General features: G+C 36.8%; 1 protein-coding gene across 1 annotated transcript in view; it reads left to right on the forward strand.

The window, feature by feature from the left end:
- Positions 1 to 2348: 2348 nt before the first annotated feature.
- Positions 2349 to 26144, forward strand: part of LOC132110855 (leucine zipper putative tumor suppressor 2 homolog) — a 77270-nt gene continuing 53474 nt past the window's right edge. Inside the window, exon 1 of the mRNA XM_059517877.1 lies at positions 2349 to 2660. The gene's annotated coding sequence lies outside the window, so the exon portion shown is untranslated. The remainder of the gene's footprint in view (positions 2661 to 26144) is intronic.

The raw sequence follows: 26144 nt of genomic DNA on the forward strand, positions 1-26144 counted from the left end.
TGTGGGAATGTTTATGCTGCAGTGTTTGCCCCTGATTTAACAGGTTTTGAATTATGCAACTGAATCCCTTCAGGCTTGCTACTTTGCTCTGAAACTGAAAGTCTTATTGAGCCCCATGACATTTTAGTGTTATAAACTCGTATGAACTAAGAGCCTTTATTTTTGTTTATGACAACCTTGGCTCTACACCAGAACTGCGGTTGAACTTTATAAAACTGCAAACTTAAGACTACTTAATCACATATCATTAGATCTGCTGTGGTCTTTCGATTTTGGTTATGGTTTGTTTAGCATTATTACTGCCTCCAGTAAGTTTTTTTTTTTTTCTTTTTGTCTCTGGCTTTGAAGTCAGGTTATAAACAGTGAATGATGGGACATATTTGTTGTCCTGCTGAGACCCCCAGTAAGCCCCCCATTGTCTCTCTTTTACTACTGTATATTTATACAACATATAGACATTTACAGATAAAGTCTATTTTTGAATAACAGACAGGGATGTGACATGCATGCTAATCAAAGTCTTTCTGTATTGATGCTGTCAGATGTGAACTTTTGGAAATATGTGAAAGATAGGGCAAATAAAAAAACTAATAAATCTGTTTTGACCCAAGAAGCCCATAGCAGAGTCACTGGACAAGAACATGTTGTACCTTCATGGTAGACCATAACAAATACCACTCCTTTGCTCTTTGTGTCCCTCAGCCTTTGTGTTTATTTTGTTCTTTACCTTAAACAGTACTGAGTCATATTTCAAAGACTCTTCCAGACCAGAGGACTTGAACAGTTTTGTATCTATTTTATTTTTTATTGCTCTGAAAAGAAAAAATGTTTATGCGTATGATGCATATGTTTGCATGATGTCAAATCATAAGGTAAGTTGTGACAATAGAACCTATATTTTTAAGATTTACACAATAGAACAATTATGAAGCATGAAAACATTAATTAAACAGCAAAATGTAAATATCAAACCATTCCTGGCAACAAATACTGTAACTTATAACTGGACAGATTAATAAAACAAATAATACTCATGTGAAAACATTCCATAAAAAAGGTAACATACTGACTTTTGTGAATCTAAAACCTTGTCAGAACCTATAGCTCTAGAAATACAGCAATTATAACAACTTTATTATATTTTTGTTGATACGAAATGTTTACAGTCGACATATTCTCGCGTCAGCATAAGTGCATAAGTGTCCAATAAGCAGACGGTGCAGTGCCGGTTTAGCTACTGTTAGTTCGACATTCACCTTAAATTACAACACAGTTCAAGCTGCTTCCTGAACTTGAACGTGTCGCCCGTCGCGAGCCCCCGCGCGTCGCCATTGTCCCATAGCCTTACAGCGTGTCGCTCCAGATCAGCGGTCGGGAGACAATGTGATAGTGATGGGTCGTTCGCGAATGACTTGTAGGTGAACGACGGGAGCTGGCTCGCATATCTGAAGAGCCGACTCTATTTAAGAAAAAATATAGCCTATAGAAATTAAATAATTATGTAATAATTAAATAATGGATGCACTTTATTTTATTTAAAATAATTGACTAATTCAAAGAACAAAAAAAAATATTATATTTCGACAGCCTCACATTCTATTCCTGTCAGTCATACACGAGTTGTCAACCAATTATACGGCATGAGGGAGGGGCCGCCATCACACACACACACACACACACACACACACACACACACACACACACACACACCACAGTGTCAAACTCGGAGGAGATGAAAGGAAAAACACAACAGCTTTTGAAAACAAAACAAAAGCAGAAAAATGAGTCGGAAGCACAGCAGCATTTGGAATCATTTTAATGATCATCAGCCCCTCGAAAGTAAGGCAGCTTGCATTTCTGAATGCAAATCTCTCATAAAATAAAAATATGATCAGCATTGTGTGTGTGTGTTCATGCTAGTTATACAAAACATAACTAGTGAGACAGTTCATGCTGACTATATAACATGCCAAAAAAGAGGGACCAGTTTAATCCTTTCAGTTATTTATTTTTCTTTAATATGGGTTCTATTATGTTGTTCAGATTCAGATTGTATTTTTTTTGTAATGTTGTTGTTTCTATACATTCAAAAGTTGTAATTTAAATGCAAATGTTTAATAGTATTCTTTTTTCATAACAAATCAATGCATTTTTAAAGAAATTGTGAGTATGATTTCATTTAATAATTTAATTAGATTTGTTTTCACACCTATCATAGTCAAAACATTATTGTTTTTTAAAGAGCTGTTTGTGAGCCAAAAGAGCCGGCTCTTTTCAGTGAGCTGAGTCATACGAGCCGGCTCACGAAAAAGAGCCGAAGTGCCCATCACTACAATGTGAGGCGCGCTCTCGCGCTCCTGCCAGCGGCGGTCCAGCGCGGAGCGAGAGAGAGGGCAGCGCGACCCAGCAGCGGGATTTCAGCCAGCTCGCAGCAGTCGCTTCCAGGAGGACGGACACAGATATGTGTAGCCTAGCGGCTGCCCGTATTAACCTCCAGCTACGGGAGTTTGCCCTACTTTAGAGAGGAGTAGAGCCAGGGCGGCTCAGATCTGCGTGAACTTCACCATCCTTTGGAAGAAGTGAAAATACCAGGACGCTTTCTTCAGAAGCGTTGATTCTTTATGCACGGGATTGGTCAAGCGCTCTTCACGCAGTCAACGGTGAGTGACTGAAATCTGATTGAAAACTTTAGTGCGAGTTTGAGCCCACAGCGTTACGGATGATTATTTTTTATGTCTTGTTTATGGAAAGTCGTTTTAGCATTGCTTACAAGCTAGCTATTTTTGTTACTGTAGTATTTAATTTTTTTGTAATTTATCCTACAGTATATGTCTTTTATAACCTCACTATAATAATTTACAATTTACATATGTGTAAAATGTGTTAAAAATAATACTAGTAGTCTAAGATTTAAAGTTAAAGTTTATTATATTAATTTGCTGACTTTGCTGACTTTGCTGACAACATTTGTACTAGTAGCCTAACACTGTAATTTGTTTTAATAATTGTTAGAATATAAAGTTCATCTAGTTCATCTTCATTTGTGCATGTGTACGTTGTTTTTGCTGTTCGTTTGCCCGTGAGAGTGAAGTGACTGAGTGCTTTATCTTACAAAGGTCATAATTATGTTGAATGTAGGCAGACACCAATTTATCCCAACAAAAGTAATTATGGCATCCCAGTGTCTTTTTAATTACAGCATATGAAGTGTCCATCCTGGAGACATATTGTCTGAATAGTCTTTGTATTCAGTTCTGAATTGTGTATTTAACACATTCTCACAAATCCCCATAGTTCATTCTCAGTAGGTTCAGATCTCACCTTTGACTAGTGGCATGCATTGCATGATAACTGTGACTTGCTAATGACCCTTAATGATGTTATCTTAGAATGAATACAGTGTGCGTGTGTGTGTGTGTGTGTGTGTGTGTGTGTGTGTGTGTGTGTTTCACAAAACAGTTTACTTACAAAGGTTTTGCTGGTGTTAAGAGGTCTTTACCTGTCACACTACAAGAACATCAGTCATGTTTTTCCTCCTCCGTCTTTTTTAAAAGATTCAGGCTTAACTCAGGCCAACATACCTGTCATGCTCACCACACTCCACAGAAGAGTTCTGTTTCATCTGTAAACATAGAGTAAGATCTTGTTAACTGAAAACCACCAGACTCTAGGAACCCACTTGTGATTTCCATCAGTGGAAGCTGAAATATAAGACTAGATACTTTTCTGCTGTTATAAGACATTCTTCACACTCTCAGAAAAGCCCCTCTCTGGACTTCCAGTCTTATTATGAGATATATTTAATTAACATAATGTTTATTTGTATTTTTGAGGGTTTTAAAAGCTACAATATGTGAAACAGGATATGCAGTATTCACATACCACTATTACTTGTACTTGTAGCCATCTTTCAATTTTGGAGATTCCAAATGGCTATATACTAACTGATATTCTGGCACTGCACATGGTTCGCCATACCCAGCTGCTTTCTGCCATTCCATTGGGAGTATTTTGGATGGAAATGGTTGGGTGAAAGTTAGAGTTCATATTATACTGTAGGGAAAGTATTTGATCCCCTGCTGATTTTGTAATGTTTGCCCACTTACAAAGAAATGAAGGGTCTGTAATTTTCATATTAGGTTTATTGTAATGGATAGAGAAAGAATACCAACAAAAAACACATTATGTAAAGGTTAGAAATTTATTTGCATTTCATTGAGTGAAATAAGTATTTGATCCCATACCAACCAGCAAGAATTCTGGCTCCCACAGATTAGTTATGTCCCCATGTGGAACACGGATTAGTCCTGTCACTTTAAGAAGTTACTTCTAATGTCAGCTCGTTATGTGAATGAGACACCTGTCCACACAATCTGTATCTTACATTCCAACCTCTCCCACTACCATGGGCAAGACCTAAGAGCTGTCAAAGGATGTCAGAGACAAGACTGTAGATCTGTACAAGGCTTGAATGGGCTACAAGACCATCAGCAAGAAGATTGGTGAGAAGGAGACAACTGATGGTGCCACTATTCAGAAGTGGAAGAAATACAAAACAGCCATCATGAGATGAGATGGTCATGAGAAAGGTGAGTGATCAGCCCGAACTACACTGGTGGAGCTTGTTAATGATCTTAAGGTAGTTGGGACCACAGTCACCAAGCAAAACATTGGTAACACACTACGAAATCCTGCAGCGCCCAAAAGATAACCCCTGCTCAAGAAGGCACATGTACAGGCCCGTTTAAAGTTCGCCAAAGAACATATGATAAAGGCTTTGCAGAAAGTGCTGATGTCAGATGAGACCAAAATGTAGCTCTTTGGCATTAACTCAACTCGCCGTGTTTGGAGGGAGAGCAATGCTGACTATGACCCCAAGAACACCATCCCTACAGTCAAGCATGGAGGTGGAAACATTGTGCTTTGGGGCTGTTTTGCTAAGGGTACAGGACGACATCACTGCATTGAGGGGTAAATGGACAGGGCCAGGTACTGTAAAATCTTTGACAAGAACCTCCTTCCCTCAGCCAGAATACTGAAAATGGGTCATGGATGGGTCTTCCAGCATGACAATGACCCAAAACATACCGCCAAGGCAACAAAGGAATGGTTTAAGAAGAAGCACATTAAGGTCATGGAGTGGCCTAGCCAGTCTCCAGACCTCAATCCTTTAGAAAATCTGTGGAGGGAGCTGAAACTTTAAGTTGCCAATAAACCCTAAGGATTTAGAGAGGATCTGTAAAGAGGAGTGGATGAAAATCCCTCCTGAAATGTGTGGAAACCTGGAGACCAACAGCAAGAAAAGTCTTACCTCTGTGCTTGCCAACAAAGGTTTCTGCCCCAAATAGTAAGTCATGATTTGCTTGGGCATCAAATACTTATTTCACTTATTTTTGAAATGCAAATCAATTGCAAAATTATTTGCACATCAACGAGTCAATCTTTTGTTCGTTATTTGGCTCGGCTCGGTGTTCATCTTCAGTTCTCTCTTCACAGCAGTTCAGTCAGTGTACTGTTTGAGTAAACTAATTACTCCGGGATATTGGTTTATTTTAACTCATTTATTTTATCTTAAAAAAGCTAACAGCTTAAGTCATTTGTGGATTAATGCTTATTGGAGATGCGAACCGTTTCAAACGATTCAGTTCGATTTGGTGAACTGATTCAAAAAGATCCGGTTACATTGAGTGTTTCGTCCGCGAACCGGATATCACAAACTGCAGTGTTTTGATATCTCACAACAGACCCGGAAGAGAAGACAATGATGAATAAAGTCGTTGTTTTTGCTATTTTTGGACCAAAATGTATTTTCGATGCTTCAAAATATTCTAACTGACCCTCTGATGTCACATGGACTACTTTGATGATGTTTTTCTTACCTTTCTGGACATGGACAGTATACCGTTCACAGTTTCAATGGAAGGACTGAGAATTCTTGGACTAAATCTAAAATATTTTAAACTGTGTTCCGAAGATGAACGGAGGTCTTACGGGTTTGGAACGACATGAGGGTGAGTTATTAATGATATAATTTTGATTATTGGGTGAACTAACCCTTTAAGAGAAGCAAGTCAATGTGGTCTATATATAACAGTGCTATAACAGTGTGTGGGAAATGGGACACAAGTGCTCAATGATCACTAGGTCATGTGACATACATTCCATATATCTCATATAACTTTTAACCAGCTGGAGTGACAGCCTTACTAATCCTGACGTGAAAGTCTTTAATGTTTGATTGACAAATATAGAGGCTGATAAAACGAGCAAAGCATCTGTTTCAGAATGAATTTGGCATCTGCTGCATTAATGAAGATAGAGTTTGTAATTTCATTAGGGTGTTGGATGGCTTTTGGCAGGCATTGTTTTGTAAACTTGCCTGCCATTTTTGTCTTGACTGGAAGTGCACCTCAATATACCGGCATTCTAGGGCACCAAATTTATGAGGTTATCTCTAATATGGTTGGTGTGGGAAAAATTCATCTCTGGCGCAGAGAATACCGTAAATCTTTTATTTAGTTGCTGGAGCGGCTCTAACATAGCCAATTATTAAATTAATACTCCATTAATATTCCTGAGAGAAAATCAATGTGTGCCAACTGCCCACACTAATGTGATTTCTTGGTTTTGTCTTTCACTTTCTTCTAATATATCACATTGATTAACTTTCTTGATGGATTCAGAGAGTGATAGTGCCTCGCTGTTAGCTCCTCCCACAAAGATGCCCATCCACTTCCTGTTTTTGGAGCAGCAAGATGTGATTGGCAGTGATGTTTGATGTTGCGTACATTTGCATGAAGAGAGAAGTAGGAATGCACTAGCGGTGCATCTCTAATTTGATATTGAACAAATACAATACTGACCAAAAATTATATCTTGATGATTATAATTAGCCAATAATTTGTTGAGTGTGTTTTTGTGCTGGTACACTGGCTGGACATGGACAGCTGACTCCCAAAGCTCGTCATATTCTGTGTGGTCTCTATAATCTCTATAATCTATAATCTCAGGCTGTTTAAAATAATGCAGTGTGTTTGTTGTATTTGAACTGGTACTGAGGATGACACTCTCTGTTGCTCGATGATCTTATTGCATGTGCTTTCATGCGAGATTGAATCTTAGAGTGCAGCGTATGTTTGCTGAGAGTGACAAAAGGATGTAAAGGAAAGGTCTAAAGTTCTTATATAGAGATGGTTTGTGTGTGTTTTATGCAAATTACTAACCTTAGGCACTTGGTTGCTCATTCAGAATAATCCAAATTCATTAACTTCAGAATGAGTTAAGAACAAATTCATGTGCATTATGCATTATGCAAAAAAGTTTGTGTGCATGTGAATTATTAGTGAATGGGACCCAGATAATGGCTGTTATTAGTGAACAAGACAAAGTAATGGCAGTAATTTCAATATCAACATTAATATTAATAATAAATGTTCCAAGTTATTAAAGAATAATATTTTGGCCCCCGATATATCATGCACTTCTACAGAGAAGCGCTCGCTGAAGTAGCACAGCGTCTCGTGCTTGGCCTGCTTTCCATTAGTCAGGAATCTGCTCTGCAAATCTGCACACCCCCAGACTGAGAAAGAAAACATTATAAAAACACTGTCCTCTTTGTACGTCCCCTGATTTATGATCTTTGGCCTGCGAGATATGTAAAGCATGCAGCACTTTCTCTCCATCTCTGTCTCCAAGCTGATGCAACACAGGGGTCCTGGGCTCACAACAGTTTCCACTGCACAGTGCTTCCCATGGCGATATGAGTTATGATAAGAGACAAGCAGCTCGCTCTGCCTGAGGCTCGCTCTGACACTCACCTCTTTCTGCTGTGCTGCTGGCTTGTCCAGTGCATTTCCCACTGACTACAAACAAGAAAACCATGCAACATGGTGGAGTTTACAACATGCTTTACAACTGCCGACCTTTTAACCTCTGATCTATAATAAGATGTTTGAACATTAGCTCAAGAGTGGAAGATGGAAGGAGAATATCAAGTTTGCAGTCTGTTTTAGGAGAATCAGATGTATGTTTGGAGGCACTGAAGCTTTTTAACCAGTTTGTAATCACCATTTATACAGACTGACCCCCTAATATATATATATATATATATATATATATATATATATAGACTAGACGAGTTGAGAGTGCTCTAGACATGATCACTGAGCTCCCGCTGATCGCGTGGAGCTTACCGTCTCTGAAATTGACAAAAACATTTTTAAACAGGCGCTGTCTTTATAAATAAACCGCAGATTTGAGTTTTAAACAACTACATTCTCGCCTGAAATACTTTTAAAATTACATTTCATGACACAATAACAGTAATATTTTGAATATGATCCGAATAAATGGTGGTTGAAATCACAGTGCTGTGTGAACTCAACCAATCAGTATGTTTAGCGCCCAAGTCCCGCCCCCGAAAGTTCCGGAACTTTGAAAAAGTGCTTCTTCGCCAGCAGGGACTTTTTTTTTACCCAGAGCTTTATTTAGATCCTGGTTCCTGTGGTGAAAACACACAGAACACCAGCCCAAAGTCCCTAGTTCCTGGGTAAAGTTCCAGCGGTGGAAACGCGGCTTAAGTTGCTGTCAACAGGACATTTCAAGACTCCTGTAAGTAAATGCGGTTGTCAATCCCAAAAACAGAAAGTGTGAACAGAGCCTAACATTCTTCAAAACATCTTATTTTGTGAACCACAGAAGAATGAAAGTTGTACAGGTTTGGAAGAACATGAAAATGAGTACATATTTATATACATATTTTGAATAAATTCATGTATTAATAAATAAAATAAAAATTTAAGAAATTAGATAAAAATGATGTAATATTTATTTTAAAATAAATTATTCTATATAATTTATTCATTTGTGTTTGGACTCATTCAGTGTTTTTTCTTAGTTTGTTATATATAGATCAGTGTCTTTACATTTTTCTTAAATAGAAAAAGAAGTACTAAAGCCATTCTTTATGCATTATTGTAAATTGTTTTGATGTTGCATTATAAAGGCTCTGGTTACACTTTAGTTTGGGGACCAATTCTCACTATTAACTAACTATTAACCATAACTTATCCCTCTATTATAAACTCCTGTTTTACTAATAGTTAGTAAGGTAGTTCTAAAAGATCTAAAAGATAGGTATGCAGAATAAGCCATTCATATTTGCTTATAAATACTAATAAACACCCAATATGCTAGTAATATGCATGCTAATAAGTTAATAGTTGATAGTGAGAACTGATCGTTAAACTAAAGTGTTATCAAGGCCCTTTATGCAAAAAAAGCCATATGCAAATTGGCTGTTCTGAACATAAAGTTCAAGAGAAGCCGTAAATAAATGCCGTTAGCAATTCAGTTATAGAGCTGATGAAATCCTATTGACGTACCCTCTGAAGGCTTTTGCCGACTATGTAATATAAAGAAAATCCAGAAATCAATCTTTAGTGAAATTTGTCACTTGTATAATTGATGGCTGCATGAGAACCTCAGGTTAAAAGAATGCACATCTATAGTTTGAAATAATGTGTCTCAGTCTCTAGAGGGCTTATGATCAGTCCAGTCATGCTGAACCATGATGGCAGTCTCTCAGGCATTTCTAAAGAGCCGTGTAGTGCCCCGTCTTGTGAGGGGATTACAACCCACACAGCCTAGCACAGCAATATAAACAGTGTTGGGGAGTAACTAGTTACATGTAACGGAGTTACGTAATTTAATTACAAAATTATTGTAACTGTAATTAGTTACAGTTACTAAGAAAAAATGAGTAATTAAATTACAGTTACTTATGAAATTTTTTACGATTACAAAGGGGATTACATTTGAATATTTACACACATCCACATACAGATTTAACTGATTTCTTTCCCAAATTGCACTGACTATTCTGAGACATACCGCCCTAATAATTTCCGGGATGCCGAAATACAGTCTGGTTCGTAGAATCCAGTCATAAAAACGAAATGCCTAACGCGGACGGAATATGCCACATTTTGGATGACTAAATCAAAAGTAGGTCAGTACACTTGAATCAAAACATGACATCGACTAGTGTCTGTGAATATAAAGCCCCAAAAATGCAATATATGACTTGCACATTCTGCGTGTCTGTGGAAATCAGGTGCGGACTGGACACCGGGAGAACCGGGACAATTCCCGGTGGCCTGGCAAGCGATTTTGCCCCACTATTTAATATCATTATTGTATAATTGCCTGCCGAATGTACTAAAGCGATCATTTGCGAATCCGCCATTTGATAATTAAATCTCTAATAAGTCATGAATTGTTAGTCATGACTCGCGCGCTCTCCGCGCCTCCGCCAAACGGTTTGGATCAGACTCAGAGTAATCACTGCGAGAGAGAGAGAGAGAGAGAGAGAGAGAGAATAGAGTGGACTGCTGGAGCAGAGAAGCAGAACTCCTGTTCTGGGTTTCATCTGTAAAGATGCTCTTTTGTCTTTGTTTTTTTATTTATTTAATCAAGCAGCAGCACGTTGCTCATCAGTCATCACTCAAAATACAATATAAAGGACATCATTATTATCTGTTGTAATGTTACAGTAGTAATTTGGCTGAAAAAAAATCCGATTTTTGTTTTATAGGGGGAGCTACGACAGACAACAACACAACCCTTACGAAAATTAACATTTTAATATTTAACTATAAATCCAGAGAAAATGGTTACTATTGTTTAACTGTGATAACCAAAAATGTAAAATTATTTTACAAATGTATTTATTCAAAAATAAATACAAATCCATTTGCAAAAAAAAACAAGGTTATTTTACCTTTATATAGGCTAATAAAAGCATGGTAATTTTTTGTAAGGGAAAAACATGACTCGTGTACAGTATTAGGATTTTTCTATAAAGATATTGTAGTATTGTAGAGTATTGTATTGTAAAGTATAGTTTTGTTCAATCTTGAGTATTTAAGTCATGAGAGAGATGGATAACAGGGCAAAATAAAGAGACTGAAGAGAAAAATAGAAGTGAAGGTGCCGTTCAGGAGAGAACTTTTAATTATTTTACATGTCCCTAAATTAAAGATTTAAACCTTTTTTATGTCAGGTCCATTCAAAAAATAGTTTTGTCCATGAATTTTTTTGTATGAGTTTGAATTTTCCAGTCTGAATTTTTTTCCCCAGTCCGCCCCTCCTGTAAATTAATGGCAAAGACATGGTTTCATTTACTACACATGCCTACTGAAGCTCGCAGTGTTTTTAACCTCTGCTGCCTCAATATATAGGAGTACATGAGCACATAAACATAATTTCTAGAACTGCTCTGTGTCACTTCATGTGCATTTTACTTATTTTGAGAAAACTATCATCATATACAGAGACAGCAGTTTCAAAAAAACACCAATGTTTCAGGAGTTTATTACACAGAATACGTCACATGCTTATTAGATAACTGTATTTAAGTTGATGTATATGCTTTTATTTATTATTCTTTAATTTTCACAAATTTAGAAAAGTAATCAAAAAGTACTCAAAAGTAATTAGTTACATTACTTTAATAAAGTAATTGAAAAAGTTACACTACTATTACATTTTAAACAGGGTAACTTGTAATCTGTAACCTATTACATTTCCAAAGTAACCTTCCCAACACTGGCAATATAAACAGCTCTCATTTTGTGTCCTCAAACACCCCCATCCCACATTTACGCCATGAGACAGACTTATTATCTGTCTACATTAGAGACACGAGTCTGGAAGTCACAGCTTTGTAGAGCACCGTGAATCTATGGCATGTGTTCACACTTAATCTCCAAAAGCCTGGAATGACTGCAGCAAGGTTATTGACCTCTCTCAATGGCTTTGTTAACCTCTCTACTGTTGCTATGATGAAAGGCATCTGTGAAGTACGTGAAGGTAATGGGATGAGGTCAGAGTGTCAAGAGATGGTCCAGCAGACACAATACTGTTTCATTGCTGTCCATTATGATGGTGTGCCAGTAGCATCCATAACAGGCCAGTTTTAACTACGTAGCTACGGCGTAGACTATGTGTAGGACAACGTAGCCTGGCATGTACCTCTCAAAAAAATCTAACAGCGCGTCAGTTCTATGCTGACAACAAGCGCTGTGATTGGTCTGCTGGAATCCCTCCCTCTGTATGTACTTGAATTTTGTGTATGTTTATGTGCACTTTAATATATTTTAATGTTACATCTTCTTCAAAATAAAGCAAAGCAAAGAACAAGTGTCTTATCATTTATTATACTAAATAGCATTATACAACGGTACTTGTCCGCGACAAACAGTGTTGATTTGCCGTGGTACAAGTCTTTGAGGAGATGGTAAGAATGCCGTCTTCTCTTGTTCTGTTGTTGTCTCCTTTTTGTAGTTTTAAATAATGATTTAATGACTGGATATTTATTTGGCTCCGTCACGGCTATAATGCTTCTCCAATGAGCCACTTCTTCTTTGGCTTTTGCCATGGTCTGCGGGTTACACAAGCAACATGCACGTAGACACTACAGACTAGTGGTTTGCATGTGTACTGCACGTTGACGCGGACAAGGACTCAGAAGTATAAATGAAAACTGATGCATAGCCTGCTGCATAAAGGTTGCAGACACAGAAGTATAAATCAGCCTTAACAAGCAGAACTGAAGGCAAAGAGCTCACTAAATGAAGTACACATTTTTCTGACAATCCATTAGCTTGCACTGAGGCGTTGTGTATAGAAATAATGACTTATCTGGGAAGTACTAAATTACCACACAAACAAAGCCTGATTCCTCAAACATCTTAATTTGCTCGTTTTTTAAAGGGATAGATGAAAATTTCCAGTATCTGCTTACCCCCAGGGCATCCAAGATGTAGGTGACTTTGTTTCTTCAGTTGAACAAAAATTATGATTTTTAAGTCAAATGTTGCAGTCTATTAGTCTTATAATGTAAGTGGATGGGAATCATGGCTAAAAAAAACATACACAAACAAAATCAAATTAAACCCTGCGGCTCGTGACGATACATTGATGTATAAAGACACAGCCTTTACCTTTTCCAAAGGTAAATGTTCCTGAACAGTTAAGTTCCTCATAGCTGGTAAAATCAAATGAACTTTAACAGCATCACCATAAAGAATTCATGTGTGAGTGTGTGAAAGTTTGCAGTTATTGTAATTGTGGGAAGTGAGGTGAGCTCCATGTGGATGGAGTTTAGTGAATGACTCTGCCAGATCGCCTGTGGTGTTGTTCCCTCTTCAGCCCACTCCATCAGCTGACTCTCATCAACTCTCCCTCTCTCTCATGTCTTTTCCCATTCCAAAATGAAAAGAAAATAGGGGTGTGCCATAAATGGCCTCTATGAATGTTAATGCTCTGCAGATTATTCACATTTTACCATAATTGCAGACAGTTGGAAAATGAAGAGAACTAGTTGTTTTTTCTCTCTGTGTGGTGTTTCAGCCCCTGGCTCTCTCTCTTCCACCCCTTCTTTGGAGCCAGGAGATGAGGAATGGTCTCTTTGGCTGCTGATGTTTTCGCGGCTCCGCCTGTGAGCTCTGGGGTTCAGTGCAAGCCCCACAGTAATTTTATTACCCCTCTTCTCAACAACACAAACACGAAACCTCTCCTCCCCATAACTCTGATTTATGTCACTACAACCACCTTTTCCAAAAACTTCCCTGACATTTCCAGTAGACTTTCTGAATCACAGCATTCATGGCTGAGACGAGCTGTCATATAAAGCCGTGATGGAGCAGATGGATTTCCACTGAATTCTCTTTAAATGCATCATTGATTTTTTTTCTTCCTTATGCTGTTTGGGTGGTTATTTTATTTTTAGGGACAGATCTGCTTCTTTGTTAATGGAGGAATCAGTAATGTGTGTGTATTTGAGTCAAACGGTCTCTCATTTAGTACTCAAATCCCTAAAAACACATATTTTTGATTAGTAATATCATTATAATTCTAATTAGTTTGGGGTGTCATATTAAACTTTTTTTATTTATTATAAAAAAAAACGCACTATTGTTTAAACATTTGGGGTCAGTAAGATTTTTTAAATTCTTTTTGAAATCTCTTATTCTCACCAATGCTGCATTTATTTGATAAAAATACTGTAAAACAGTAATATTGTGAAATATTATTACAATTTAAAATTTTAATATATTATAAAATGTAATTTAATCCTGTGGTGTCAAAGCTGAATTTTCAGCATCATTGCTCCAGTCTTCAGTGTCACATGATCCTTCAGAAATCAGTCTAATATGCTGATCTGCTGCTCAAGAAACATTACCAATGTTGAGTAATAATTGATCTACTATTTTAAAACAGTATCTGTAAGCTATTAACTGAGTAAGTCAATTGTAGTAAATAGAGTTTTAAACCTTATTTCACATCCATTAGCATTTTGTGGTACTGTTGTGCACATATCATTTGTCCTAAGAGAGCAGTATTGGATTTTCTGTAGAAAGAAATAGGAGTCTAACTTAACAAAAAAGCCACAGATGGATAACATGCATAAATATTTTGAGACATTTAATTTTCTCAGTGCTCGGCTAAAACTTTAGTGTTGCACTGCAACTATTTATGAATGTCATGATCACATCAGGCAGATAAATGCAAGGCTTTTTCTTTCTCACTTTGGTAGTGACGCCTAATAAACAAAAAGCCATGGAAGGCGAGATAATATCTGTTCATAATATAAATCTATCATGTTTTTTAGAAGACTTGGACTAAAATCTCTCAGGTTTCAAAGTCTTATGGGATTGGAACAACATGAGGGTGAGTAAAGCCAAGCCTGCTGTTCATGACAAAGGTATTTTGCAAATGACCATTATCAGCATGCACTGCTAAATTTGTTTTTAGTACCCAATCTTAGCAAAAGCGGCAATTTGCTTAACCTTTGTCATGTAGTATGATCTTCCAATTCATGTAGGTAGGTGTCCGGTTGCATGAAACTCCTTAAGTGAGGGTATCCCTGAGGGAGAAAAAATCCCTGAGGTAAGGGATTTCATTAAGAGCGTTGCAAGAAACCTCTTAACTGTCACCCTTACCTAAGTGTTTATATTAAGCGTTTCACAGTAGTTTCTGACAACATACGGCAAAGATCGCCGCGGTTGCTATAGTTACTACCTCTAACAGTAAACAGAACATAACGAACCACAAAGCCAAACCCTTGCTAAAATCACACTTGTATTAATATATTTTTGCTATGGAGAGTACAAACATAACAGAAAACAAAAAAACGTAAACCAAACTGGACAGAGGACGAAAAGGCAATTATTGTTTTCGTAAGTGGTTATAATAATAATAATAATACTTTTCAGCCTTTCATCAACCATTCATCGTCTCCAAGGGTTTATTACGATCATTAAAAACACGCCTTGGTATTTCCTCCTCTTCAATTAACACTGAATCAGCCATCGTATTTTGAGTTTAAGTTGACTTAAGGGAGCTGTTTTGGTCCCTTAAATTTATTAAGGTGAAATGGTCACCAAGGACTTTGTAGCAACGCTTAAGGGAACACTTAGATAATTAAGGGAAAAAACTTAATAACAGCCTTAAGTTCCTTAAGGAAACCCTTTGGGTTTTTTCTTGCATCCCAAGTTTCACTAAGGGTACCCTTAACCTGATATCTAAGGGATTTCTTAGCTTAAGGAGTTTCATGCAACCGGGCACAGATGCCTAAAGCAGGGTTCTGTCCTGAATGTGTGAACTTTAACCTGTTTGTACCTCTCAGAGGAGAATATGAGAAAATGAGTCGGGTTTAATTGAGTATCACATTGCTTGTCATTGAGGCAGCAGCATGGAGAGGTGAACAAATCCAGGACAGCTCATCTAGGAGACCAGCCAGCGGGAATGTGGTTTGTGTTCACTGGCTTGTACAGGTCACTATGTGTACTGCTGCCAAATTAGAGTAGAGTACTGAAGTTGTGTGTCAGTATTGATTTGAGAGGACTTATTAGGTTTATTTGGTGACTCAGCATTTCCCTACAGAACCAAAATACAAACCGGATGTGGATCTAAGTATCACAATACTGAGATCAGCTCATTTGCTTGACATTCTAATCCTGTTTCAGGTGTATTTTTGATTCTTTATGATTTATGTGGAAAATAAGACTCCAGACATCATGTTGAATTTTTGTCAGAGCTGTACAAATTTGAGGGAAAAATATTGAAGCAATTTTGTTAGGCTATAAAAATATTAGGCTGCCAGTCATTAACATTTTATATATATATATATATATATATATATATATATATATATATATATATATATATATATATATATATATATATATATATATAACAATGTATAAACACAGTTTCCAAGAAGCAGTTATTTGAGATGGATAGAAGCTGTCCTGACTCTATTAATGGTGAAGCCGCTTCTTCTGTTTTTGTGCTGCATAGCACAAAGGATTAGAGTCAGTTACGTAACTCCCCCCAGAGCCTCTCCTCAGGCATGGCCGTCTGGAGCAGAATATCTAAATAAGGATTTTGGGCTTTATTTATGCTTAATTTGCATGGTCCCTTTTGGTTATTAATGCATCTGCCTTCATTTCATGCTAAAATGAGAGAGGGGACAAGAGAAAGAGGTAGTGATGGGGTATTTATAGAGTATTCTGCTGTGGGTTGGCCGGTCTGTCTCGGTGAAGCATTGCGTCCTGTCAGACCCCATCAGATCTCCATATGGACTCTAGATCTCTCTCACGCAGGGCACACCATCACAACATCACTGCTATTAAGACAACCAGCATTTTTATAGTTAAAAACATGTTTTGACTGTTATTTTGTTTTTAGTAAATGGACATAAAACATTCAGTAGGTAATAATGAACAGTATAATTTACAAACATTTTAAATGTTATTAAAATAGATTTATTGTGTAATTTTTTTTGTTAAATAATATGTAGTTGTGTGTCTCTTTAAGTATATATATATATATATATATATATATAAGTATTATTTTGATTATTATAGTATATATTTTTTAAATTAGTTTTTATCTAAAAAAAAAAAGCTTACATTTTCATTTCAGTTCAAGGCAAGCATTTTGTAATTTTGCTATGTAATTTTATCTTTTTGTTTTTGTATTTATCTATAATTTATTTTTATTTCAGTTTTATTTAATTTTTTAAATTTTAGTACTCCATTTAGTTTTAGTAATTTTAGTACTCCATTTAGTAATCCATTTAGTAATAGTAATCTTTTTTATTCTAAGTTATATTTTATTTTATTTCAGTTTTATTTAATTGAACAAAAATACTGTATTCGGTATTAATGCCGTTTAATTAATTAATTAACAAAAACTACTTTATACCAATAACAAGTTTTTTTTTCAGTTTGGATTTTTACTGGAAAGCAAGAAATTTTGCTTGGTCCTGACTCATGGAGTAAAGTAATAGTAAGAGGTATAAATAGTGCTGATAGCTGCATGAAACTATTATTTGAATATGAATATTATTTTCTGTATAGTTTGTCATAAATACAGTGTGTATATATGACATGCAAAATACTCCCTGAACACTCTTTTCCAGACTTCATACCGACATTATATGGCTTGAAACATGCATCAGAATACACATCTACAAAAATGTAAATCCAAACAAATGTTGTTGCCTTATATTCATACGGACATACAAAGGCTTCCTTATTTAATACAGTAAGCTACCTTGTTTTATGAATGTGGATAAAAACTCAAAACAAAAGCTCTTTATCACTAATTCTTTATCCTATAAAGACGCTAGACATACAGCCTTGCATATCAAAACGGAATCCACTATCCCAGAGGAAACGGATAGCAATATATGCTCCGTCAGTCTATTTCTCTTTCTCTTTCTCAGCACTTTTCAAGTTTCTGTAGTTCACAGAGATGCTCCAAAGAGTCATTTACGGTACTTCACCTGTGCATTTGCTTTATTTCTGTTGTACCATGCAGTTTTTTCTTAATATTTAAGTCATGAAGTCATTTCACTTAATTCTGTGACCATTTTGGATGGCTGCACATCTTTGCATGTTTTTACATTTGTCAGATCCTGTGTTTGACAGTAGAAACACAGGAATGCCATCATAGCTTTGATCAACCACAGCTCAACCATCTGTTATAGAGATTATGCACTTTCACTCACTTTCTCAAATACACATACAGAAACAAACACGCTTTCCTCAGGGGCGCAACTATCCAGTGTTAGAGGGGTATGCAGCAAAACATTTTGCCCCCCCCCCCCCCCCCCCCCCCCCCCCACTTCTAAATAAATAATTCCGCCGGACATCATCATGTATGAGCTTTTAAATAATAAATGTTTATTTTAAAGTATATCAGACAGCCACTGTAAGCCTACCATAATTATATGGTATATATGTACACACACACACACACACACACACACATATATACATATATATTTATATATATTTATATATTATTATTATTATTGGGGTGGCACAGTTCAAATTTTCACAGTTCGGTTTGTTTCACGGTTCAAGAGTCACATTTCGGTACAGTTCGGTATGTGCTATGTTTATGGAGAAACTATAATTAAAAAAAAATCTAACTACGAGCAACAGCAAAAATAAATACAATAGAGTAAAGAGGTCTAGTATTAGTTTTTAGGTACAGAAATTTAATAAAGTAATCAAATGTAAAACAGCATCACATATTTGACTATAAATTAAAGATTGTTCTTTAGTAAAGTTACAAAAGCTTTTTTTTTTTTTTTTTATATATTTTTTTAGATATTCTTTTTATTAAACATTTTAATTATTACAAACAAAAACATATTAAAACAAAAACACAGCACAGGAAATAATTAACATTTTCATGAACATGTGGACAATTTACATACAGCATTTCATCATATGATTGTACCTAAATTTTATCCAGTTTTTGTTTATGACCGTTTAATCTTTAGACACTTAAAAATATTCTCCCATTTTTTAAACAGGTGCGATTTACCATTGCGACAATACCTCAATCTTTGTAGAGTTACAACTTCAGATATCATAGATTTCCACATCTGAGTAAAGGGGGCATCACTACCAACCCATTTGACCATTATAGCCTTTCGAGCCAACATTAGGAGAAACTGAACAATCTGTTACAAAAGCTTTTTAATCAAGAGCAGCGAGTGATTTCTTTGTTGTTGCTGTTCGATTAATATAAAGACTGTCACTTTAAAAGAATGCACTGATACAGTGGCCTACGCTATGTCTGCTATAGGATACTTACCAAGACGGGCATTTTGACATAATTTTTGTCTGAAATTGTCCCTTTAAATTAAACACTTCAGAGAGAGCTTATATTTGCGCGCGTTCTGAGGCGCGGGTTTGCGCGCTTCAGATGAGCGCATGCACAAATCTTCTCACTGCGCGCGCGAGCTGGCGTCCTCTGCCTCTTAAATGTTTAAACTGACAAAGCTTAAATTAGTTTAGTTTAAACACAGATATCAACGTGTGCTGTTTAGGTCTCATCTGTGCGCACACGCTATCAGCACCCGGGTGATGACGGAATAAATTACAGCACATATTCCAGTTTTACATACAGTATTCTCCGAGCATAGACGTCACATTTTAAATCCTACCTGTTGCCTTTCACCATTCACTTATTTAGCTGCTCTCGCATCCCTTGACATGCCATCTCCTTTTCCCTCTTTCTTTTTCTATTTTTAGTCCCCGAGAGCTTTTTTGTTTTATCCATCTTTTTCGAGTTTCAACGACAATGCACTAACCTTGCTGCTTACTCAGCGCTCACGGCGCCCCACCCACTCGCAAGGTTCTATGTCTAAATTCTATGATGGAATATTATGAGGGCACCGGCGCCTGTTAGTCCTCTAAAATGTATATATTTTTATATATATATAACTTTTAATACATATTTTTATTTTTTATTATTAAAAAAAAATTAACCATCGCTTTGGCGGCCCCCATGGTGTGGTGCCCCTATGCGCCGCATATGGCGCATACCCACTTTTTGCGCCCCTGGTTTTCCTCTCGCTCTGCTCTGTCAGGGAAACTGAATACCTCCGTTAGGGTGCTCAGGCAGATGACTTCATTGGCCTTGTTTGTTTTCTGCCCTTGGGGCTTGAGAGGAGAGAGAATGCGGGCTCATCCTGACACTCCAGCACAGGAAACAGTCTAGTCCAGGCTGGAAACAGACGCTGAAAGAGTCCTTTGGAAGCGGCATTCCTCTGCTGTCTGCCTTTACAGACATCTGGTCTTATGTGGGTAAACATACTGTGACCTCTGTGCTATCATAATACTGGAAGTGTAGATGCCTCCTTTATGTGACACATTTTGCATAACCGACAAAATGATGACAAATAAGGCCCATTCACACACACCACAATTAAAATGTACCATGAAATCAAACATACGAAGGTCTGTTGACAGCAAGAATGCAACAAAATACATTTACATGCTTTAATGCAAGCATTTATCTGAATTTCAAGTCAAATTTATTTATGTAGCACTTAGCAATCAAGCAGTTTAAATTTGCTATATAGTAAATATCATCCTACTTAGTGTCAGGAACCTGTCAAGCTAATCACCCACACCTGTTCCCTATCAGCGGCCACATCACAAGGACTATAAAGCAGTCACCTCAGCACCAGTTCACGGGCAAGCCTCCGACAGGAAATGATCTCACGATCTCGTCCCCAGCTCACCTCGCTTTCAGAAGACCTCCTGAAGTAACGTATACTTACCTTTGAGAAGCTAACCTGTGTGTCTTTGTTCTACTGTATCCAGGATTCCTGAGATAACCCAGTTACCCGAATTCCCTTTCGAGTTTCGATATCTCCTGTGTTCCCGTAAGACTCTCTGGGCAGTGGCCTCTCCTGTAAAGGGAAAAAGAAACAAGTATTAGAATTCCTTGATTGTGTGGCTTTGACTTCTCGCCTATTGATGGACTCTGCACAGAGTGATCTGCACAGAATCCACACCTGAAATCATCTTCTACTCACCCTTCACGTACTCTTGAAATAATAAACACTGTGTTGAATTCAACTACCTATGCCTCCAGTGTGTATCCTGACACTTAAGTAAATGGCAGATAAATTTGGAGATATCTCTCCATATATATACAGTGTTGGGAAGGTTACTTTGGAAATGTAATAGGTTACAGATTACAAGTTACCCTGTTTAAAATGTAATAGTAGTGTAACTTTTTCAATTACTTTATTAAAGTAATGTAACTAATTACTTTTGAGTACTTTTTGATTACTTTTCTAAATTTGTGAAAATTAAAGAATAATGAATAAAAGCATATACATCAACTCAAATACAGTTACCACAGTTAAACAATAGTAACTATTTTCTCTGGATTTATAGAAATATATTAAAACGTTAATTTTCGTAAGGGTTGTGTTGTTGTCTGTCCGTAGCTCCCCCTAAACCTATAAAAAAAATCTGATTGTTTTTCAGCTAAATTACTACTGTAACATCACAACAGATAATAATGATGTCCTTTATATAGTATTTTGAGTGATGACTGATGAGCAACGTGCTGCTGCTTGATTAATTAAATAAAAAAAACAAAGAAAAAAAAGCATCTTTACAGATGAAACTGACCTGAAACCCTGAACAGTATAGTTCTGCTTCTCTGCTCCAGCTGTGCGCTTCCACAGTCCACTCTTCTTTCTCTCTCTCTCTCTCCCTCCCTCTCCCTCCCTCTCTCTCTCTCTCTCTCTCTCTCTCTCTCGCATTGATTACTCTGAGTCTGATCCAAACCGTTTGGCGGAGGCACGAAGAGCGCGCGAGTCATGACTAACACTTCCTGATTTATTAGAGATTTAATTATCAAACGGCGGATTCGCAAATGATCGCTTTAGTACATTCGGCAGGCAATTATACAATAATGATATTAAAATAGCGGGCAAAATCGTCTGCCAGGCCGCCGGGAATTGTCCCGGTTCTCCCGGTGTCCAGTCCGCACCTGATTTCCACAGACACGCAGAACGTGCATATATTGCATTTTTGGGGCTTAATATTCACAGACACTAGTCCATGTCATGTTTTGATTCAAGTGTACTGACCTACTTTTGATTTAGTCATCCAAAATGTGGCATATCCCGTCCGCGTTAGGCATTCCGTTTTTATGACTGGATTCTACGAACCAGACTGTATTTCCGCATCCCGGAAATTATTAGGGCGGTATGTCTCAGAATAGTCAGTGCAATTTGGGAAAGAAATCAATTAAATCTGTATGTGGATGTGTGTAAATATTCAAATGTAATCCCCTTTGTAATCGTTAAAAATTTCATAAGTAACTGTAATTTAATTACTCATTTTTTCGTAGTAACTGTAGCTAATTACAGTTACATTAATTTTGTAATTAAATTACGTAACGCCGTTACATGTAACTAGTTACTCCCCAACACTGTATATATATATATATATGGAGAGATTTGTGATAATATAAACAATACCACAGGTGAGATTTACTATAATATATTGCTTTAAGTACGATGCACTACATACAGTACAGACAGTTCTAGCAGCAGACACATCTCTAGAACAACTGTTAAGAGGAGACTGTGTGAATCAGGCCTTCATGGTAGAATATCTGCTAGGAAACCACTGCTAAAGAAAGGCAACAAGCAGAAGAGACTTGTTTGGGCGAAAGAACACAAGGAATAGACATTAGACCAGTGGAAATCTGTGCTTTGGTCTGATGAGTCCAAATTTGAGATCTTTGGTTCCAACCACCGTGTCTTTGTGCGACGCAGAAAAGGTGAACGGATGGACTCTACATGCCTGGTTCCCACCGTGAAGCATGGAGGAGGAGGTGTGATGGTGTGGGGGTGCTTTGCTGGTGACACTGTTGGGGATTTATTCAAAATTGAAGGCATACTGAACCAGCATGGCTACCACAGCATCTTGCAGCGGCATGCTATTCCATCCGGTTTGCGTTTAGTTGGACCATCACTTATTTTTCAACAGGACAATGACCCCAAACACACCTCCAGGCTGCGTAATGGCTATTTGACCAAGAAGGAGAGTGATTGGGTGCTGCGCCAGATGACCTGGCCTCCACAGTCACCGGACCTGAACCCAATTGAGATGGTTTGGGGTGAGCTGGACCGCAGAGTGAAGGCAAAAGGGACAACAAGTGCTAAGGATCTCTGGGAACTCCTTCAAGACTGTTGGAAGACCATTTCAGGTGACTACCTCTTGAAGCTCATCAAGAGAATGCCAAGAGTGTGCAAAGCAGTAATCAAAGCAAAAAGTGGCTACTTTGAAGAACCTACAATATGACATATTTTCAGTTGTTTCACACTTTTTTGTTATGTATATAATTCCACATGTGTTAATTCATAGTTTTGATGCCTTCAGTGTGAATCTACAATTTTCATTGTCATGAACATAAAGAAAACTCTTTGAATGAGGTGTGTCCAAACTTTTGGTCTTTACTGTATATTGCTGAATTATAATATAGTTCAAATTTTTTCGACATTTGGATATATTCATGGTAGTTGTATAATTTGTTATTGTTATCAATTTGATAATTAATTTTATTGATTCATTATCTGATGATATTGAGAATTACATGAGATTTTGTTCAATTTATAACATATTGTATTGGCTAGAGTTTTGTTCACCAGCGAAAAGTTATTTCGTTTAATTTAGTTTCAGAGACATGCATTGTTTTTGTTTTTATTAAAACACGTTTACCTCAGACATATTTGAAAAATGAGTGTTAATAGCATGCACTAATGCAATTTATGCTTTTTTTCGTGTTTGTGTTGACAATGTTTGAATTCCACTGTTTCTACATAGTCTGCACAGTGTGTTTCATCATGGTCCAATGGTAGTCATTTTTTCAGGATTACACCCACAGGGGGACAGTCCAGGATTTACTCCTTATTTATTGCTTTTACAGTTATTTAAAGAGCTTATCTTTCCCATCCCCATTGAGTTTGTGGGATAAAATCTCTGTAATGTACTGTAATCTTGTTTCAGTCTTGGCTGATGTGCAGTTCCGCTTTCTGATTGGAGGATGTGATGGTTATTTGGATTATAGAGGCACTTAGATCTAGAATGTGTTATTCAAATGAAGACTAAGGTCACTGAGTGAGATGTCTGACAGACTGCTTTTCAAATAAAATGTCTAATTATAAGATACTTGGCTGCCAAAGCTGCCAAATTGTGGCCACTCCAATCAAATGACGATTAATACTGTGAATGGAGTCAGTTGGGTGGTTATGAAGTCTTGGAAGACTCGTTAAAGGGAAAGTGGATTATACAAGGCTCTGGTTGTTCCATTTTGGAAGGCACAGTTAGAATAACAAACCCACTGTACAAAGCCCAAACATCTCAGAGCTCAGTTCAGCAGTGCTGTCCTGTCTGTTCTTTTACTTTGTGCCAAGACAAATACTGCTCATTTTCTGCTCCAGATGAGAAGTCAAAACAGATGTATGGACTGATTCATTGGCTAATGCCTGCTCTCAATGTCCTATCTGATGTGATCTCAGCGGAAACCAGAAGTGAGAATATGAATAAATGTATTTCATCATTAAATATAGAGTATATGAACTTACTGTAATACTGAAATACTGTACTCCATAGGCTTCCATCATCTGTCCCTCTTTTGTTTCTGTGTGACTCAACCTACAACAACAAATTCTTTGATTCCTTCAATCTACCGAACGGTTGCGCATACATCAAATCTGGGATCTGTGTAATCGGTCCATGGTACTGTTTGCTTATTCGACAAGCAGAGATGTTATAAAGAAGCTGCTCTCTTTCTCTCTTTTAACATTTTGATTTTTTTCCCTCTCATCAAGAATAATGTTGAAGGCTAACTGTGGAATTTCTGGAGCAGCTTAGAGAAACAAATCCTTCTAAATTGTGCACTCTTTTTCCACACAATTACTATAAAACTTTATATGCTCTCATAATCCATCATTTAGAGCTGTCTGTAGCAACATTCTTACAATGGAATTGTTTGGCCCTTATTATCAGTTTTACCACTGATAAAAACCTCTGAACCTCTCGTTCTCAGTTGTTTTCTCTCTGGTGGGCTGAGGCTGAACTGCTAGTTTTACTATTATTTTAGAACCTGAATCCCTTTGGAGCTCTAATAAAAGAAGACAGGTGCTAAGTAAATCTACAAGTACTATTTATAGTAATTTGTACCGAATATTTATATTCTCAAGCTATTATATTTGAGAGGAATAATAGAGTCTGTGAGTTTTCGAGCCTTACACTTTCAATGCACTTTTTTTGATTAAGCATGTTGCATTGTAGGGTTTGAGAAGCAAAGATACTTTAAAGAGAAAAGTCTATTTTCTTGATTTCTTCATGTTCTCAAGCTACTTTTTAGTACAATTAAATGTGAAAATGTTCTTTCAGGCAGAGTTATTATTAACTAAAACTAAAACCATTTTCATCTTTAACTTTAATTTAGTTTATCTTTAACTACTAGAATAATTGAAAGTAAAACTGAAATAAAAATATAAACAAAACAAATAAATAAACAAACAAACAAAAAACCCTAAGACTAGAACAATCAAAACTCACAACAAAATTACTTAAAAGTTAACAAATTAAAATAAAAATGGAAAACATAAAACTATTTTTTACTAATGAAAAATATTTAGAAAAACTGTAATAGTATCTCAGTGATTCAGGCAAAATGTTATTTGTAATTAAGTCAAATTGTGAAGCTATATTAATAAAATACAAACATATTTTATACATTATAGTATGTCATTATTATGTAATATTTGACACTGTAATATATTGTCAACACTTTTTATTAGTCATATTAGTCACACTTTTTTTAAGGTCCAATTCTCACTATGGAATAACTATTACAACTCATGGGTCACCATACTTGGCCACGTCACATCACTATCACTTTCTTCACTTTCTCTGATAAGTACTAATAAACAGCCACTATGCCAGTAATATGAGTGCTAATAATAAACTAGTTAATATTGAGAATCGGTCCTGTTCTGTTTTCTGTTCTCTTGTGACATGTTACTGTATCTAGTTGTAAATGTTTTTCTTGCATGTATTTGCTTCACGCTGTTTGTGAAAGTCAGCACTTCAAGATGGATACATATTACATGCATGTCACAGTACATATTTGATCTCTACCATCCTTTCATAGAGTCTCTAACACATCGTTCTCTCACAGGGAGAATGCTAAACTGTATCCTGTGTGGGGTTGTTGTAGCTCCAGTGTTG

The sequence above is a fragment of the Carassius carassius genome, chromosome 30 (assembly GCF_963082965.1).
Source record: "Carassius carassius chromosome 30, fCarCar2.1, whole genome shotgun sequence".
In the NCBI taxonomy this organism is placed as follows: Eukaryota; Metazoa; Chordata; class Actinopteri; order Cypriniformes; family Cyprinidae; genus Carassius; species Carassius carassius.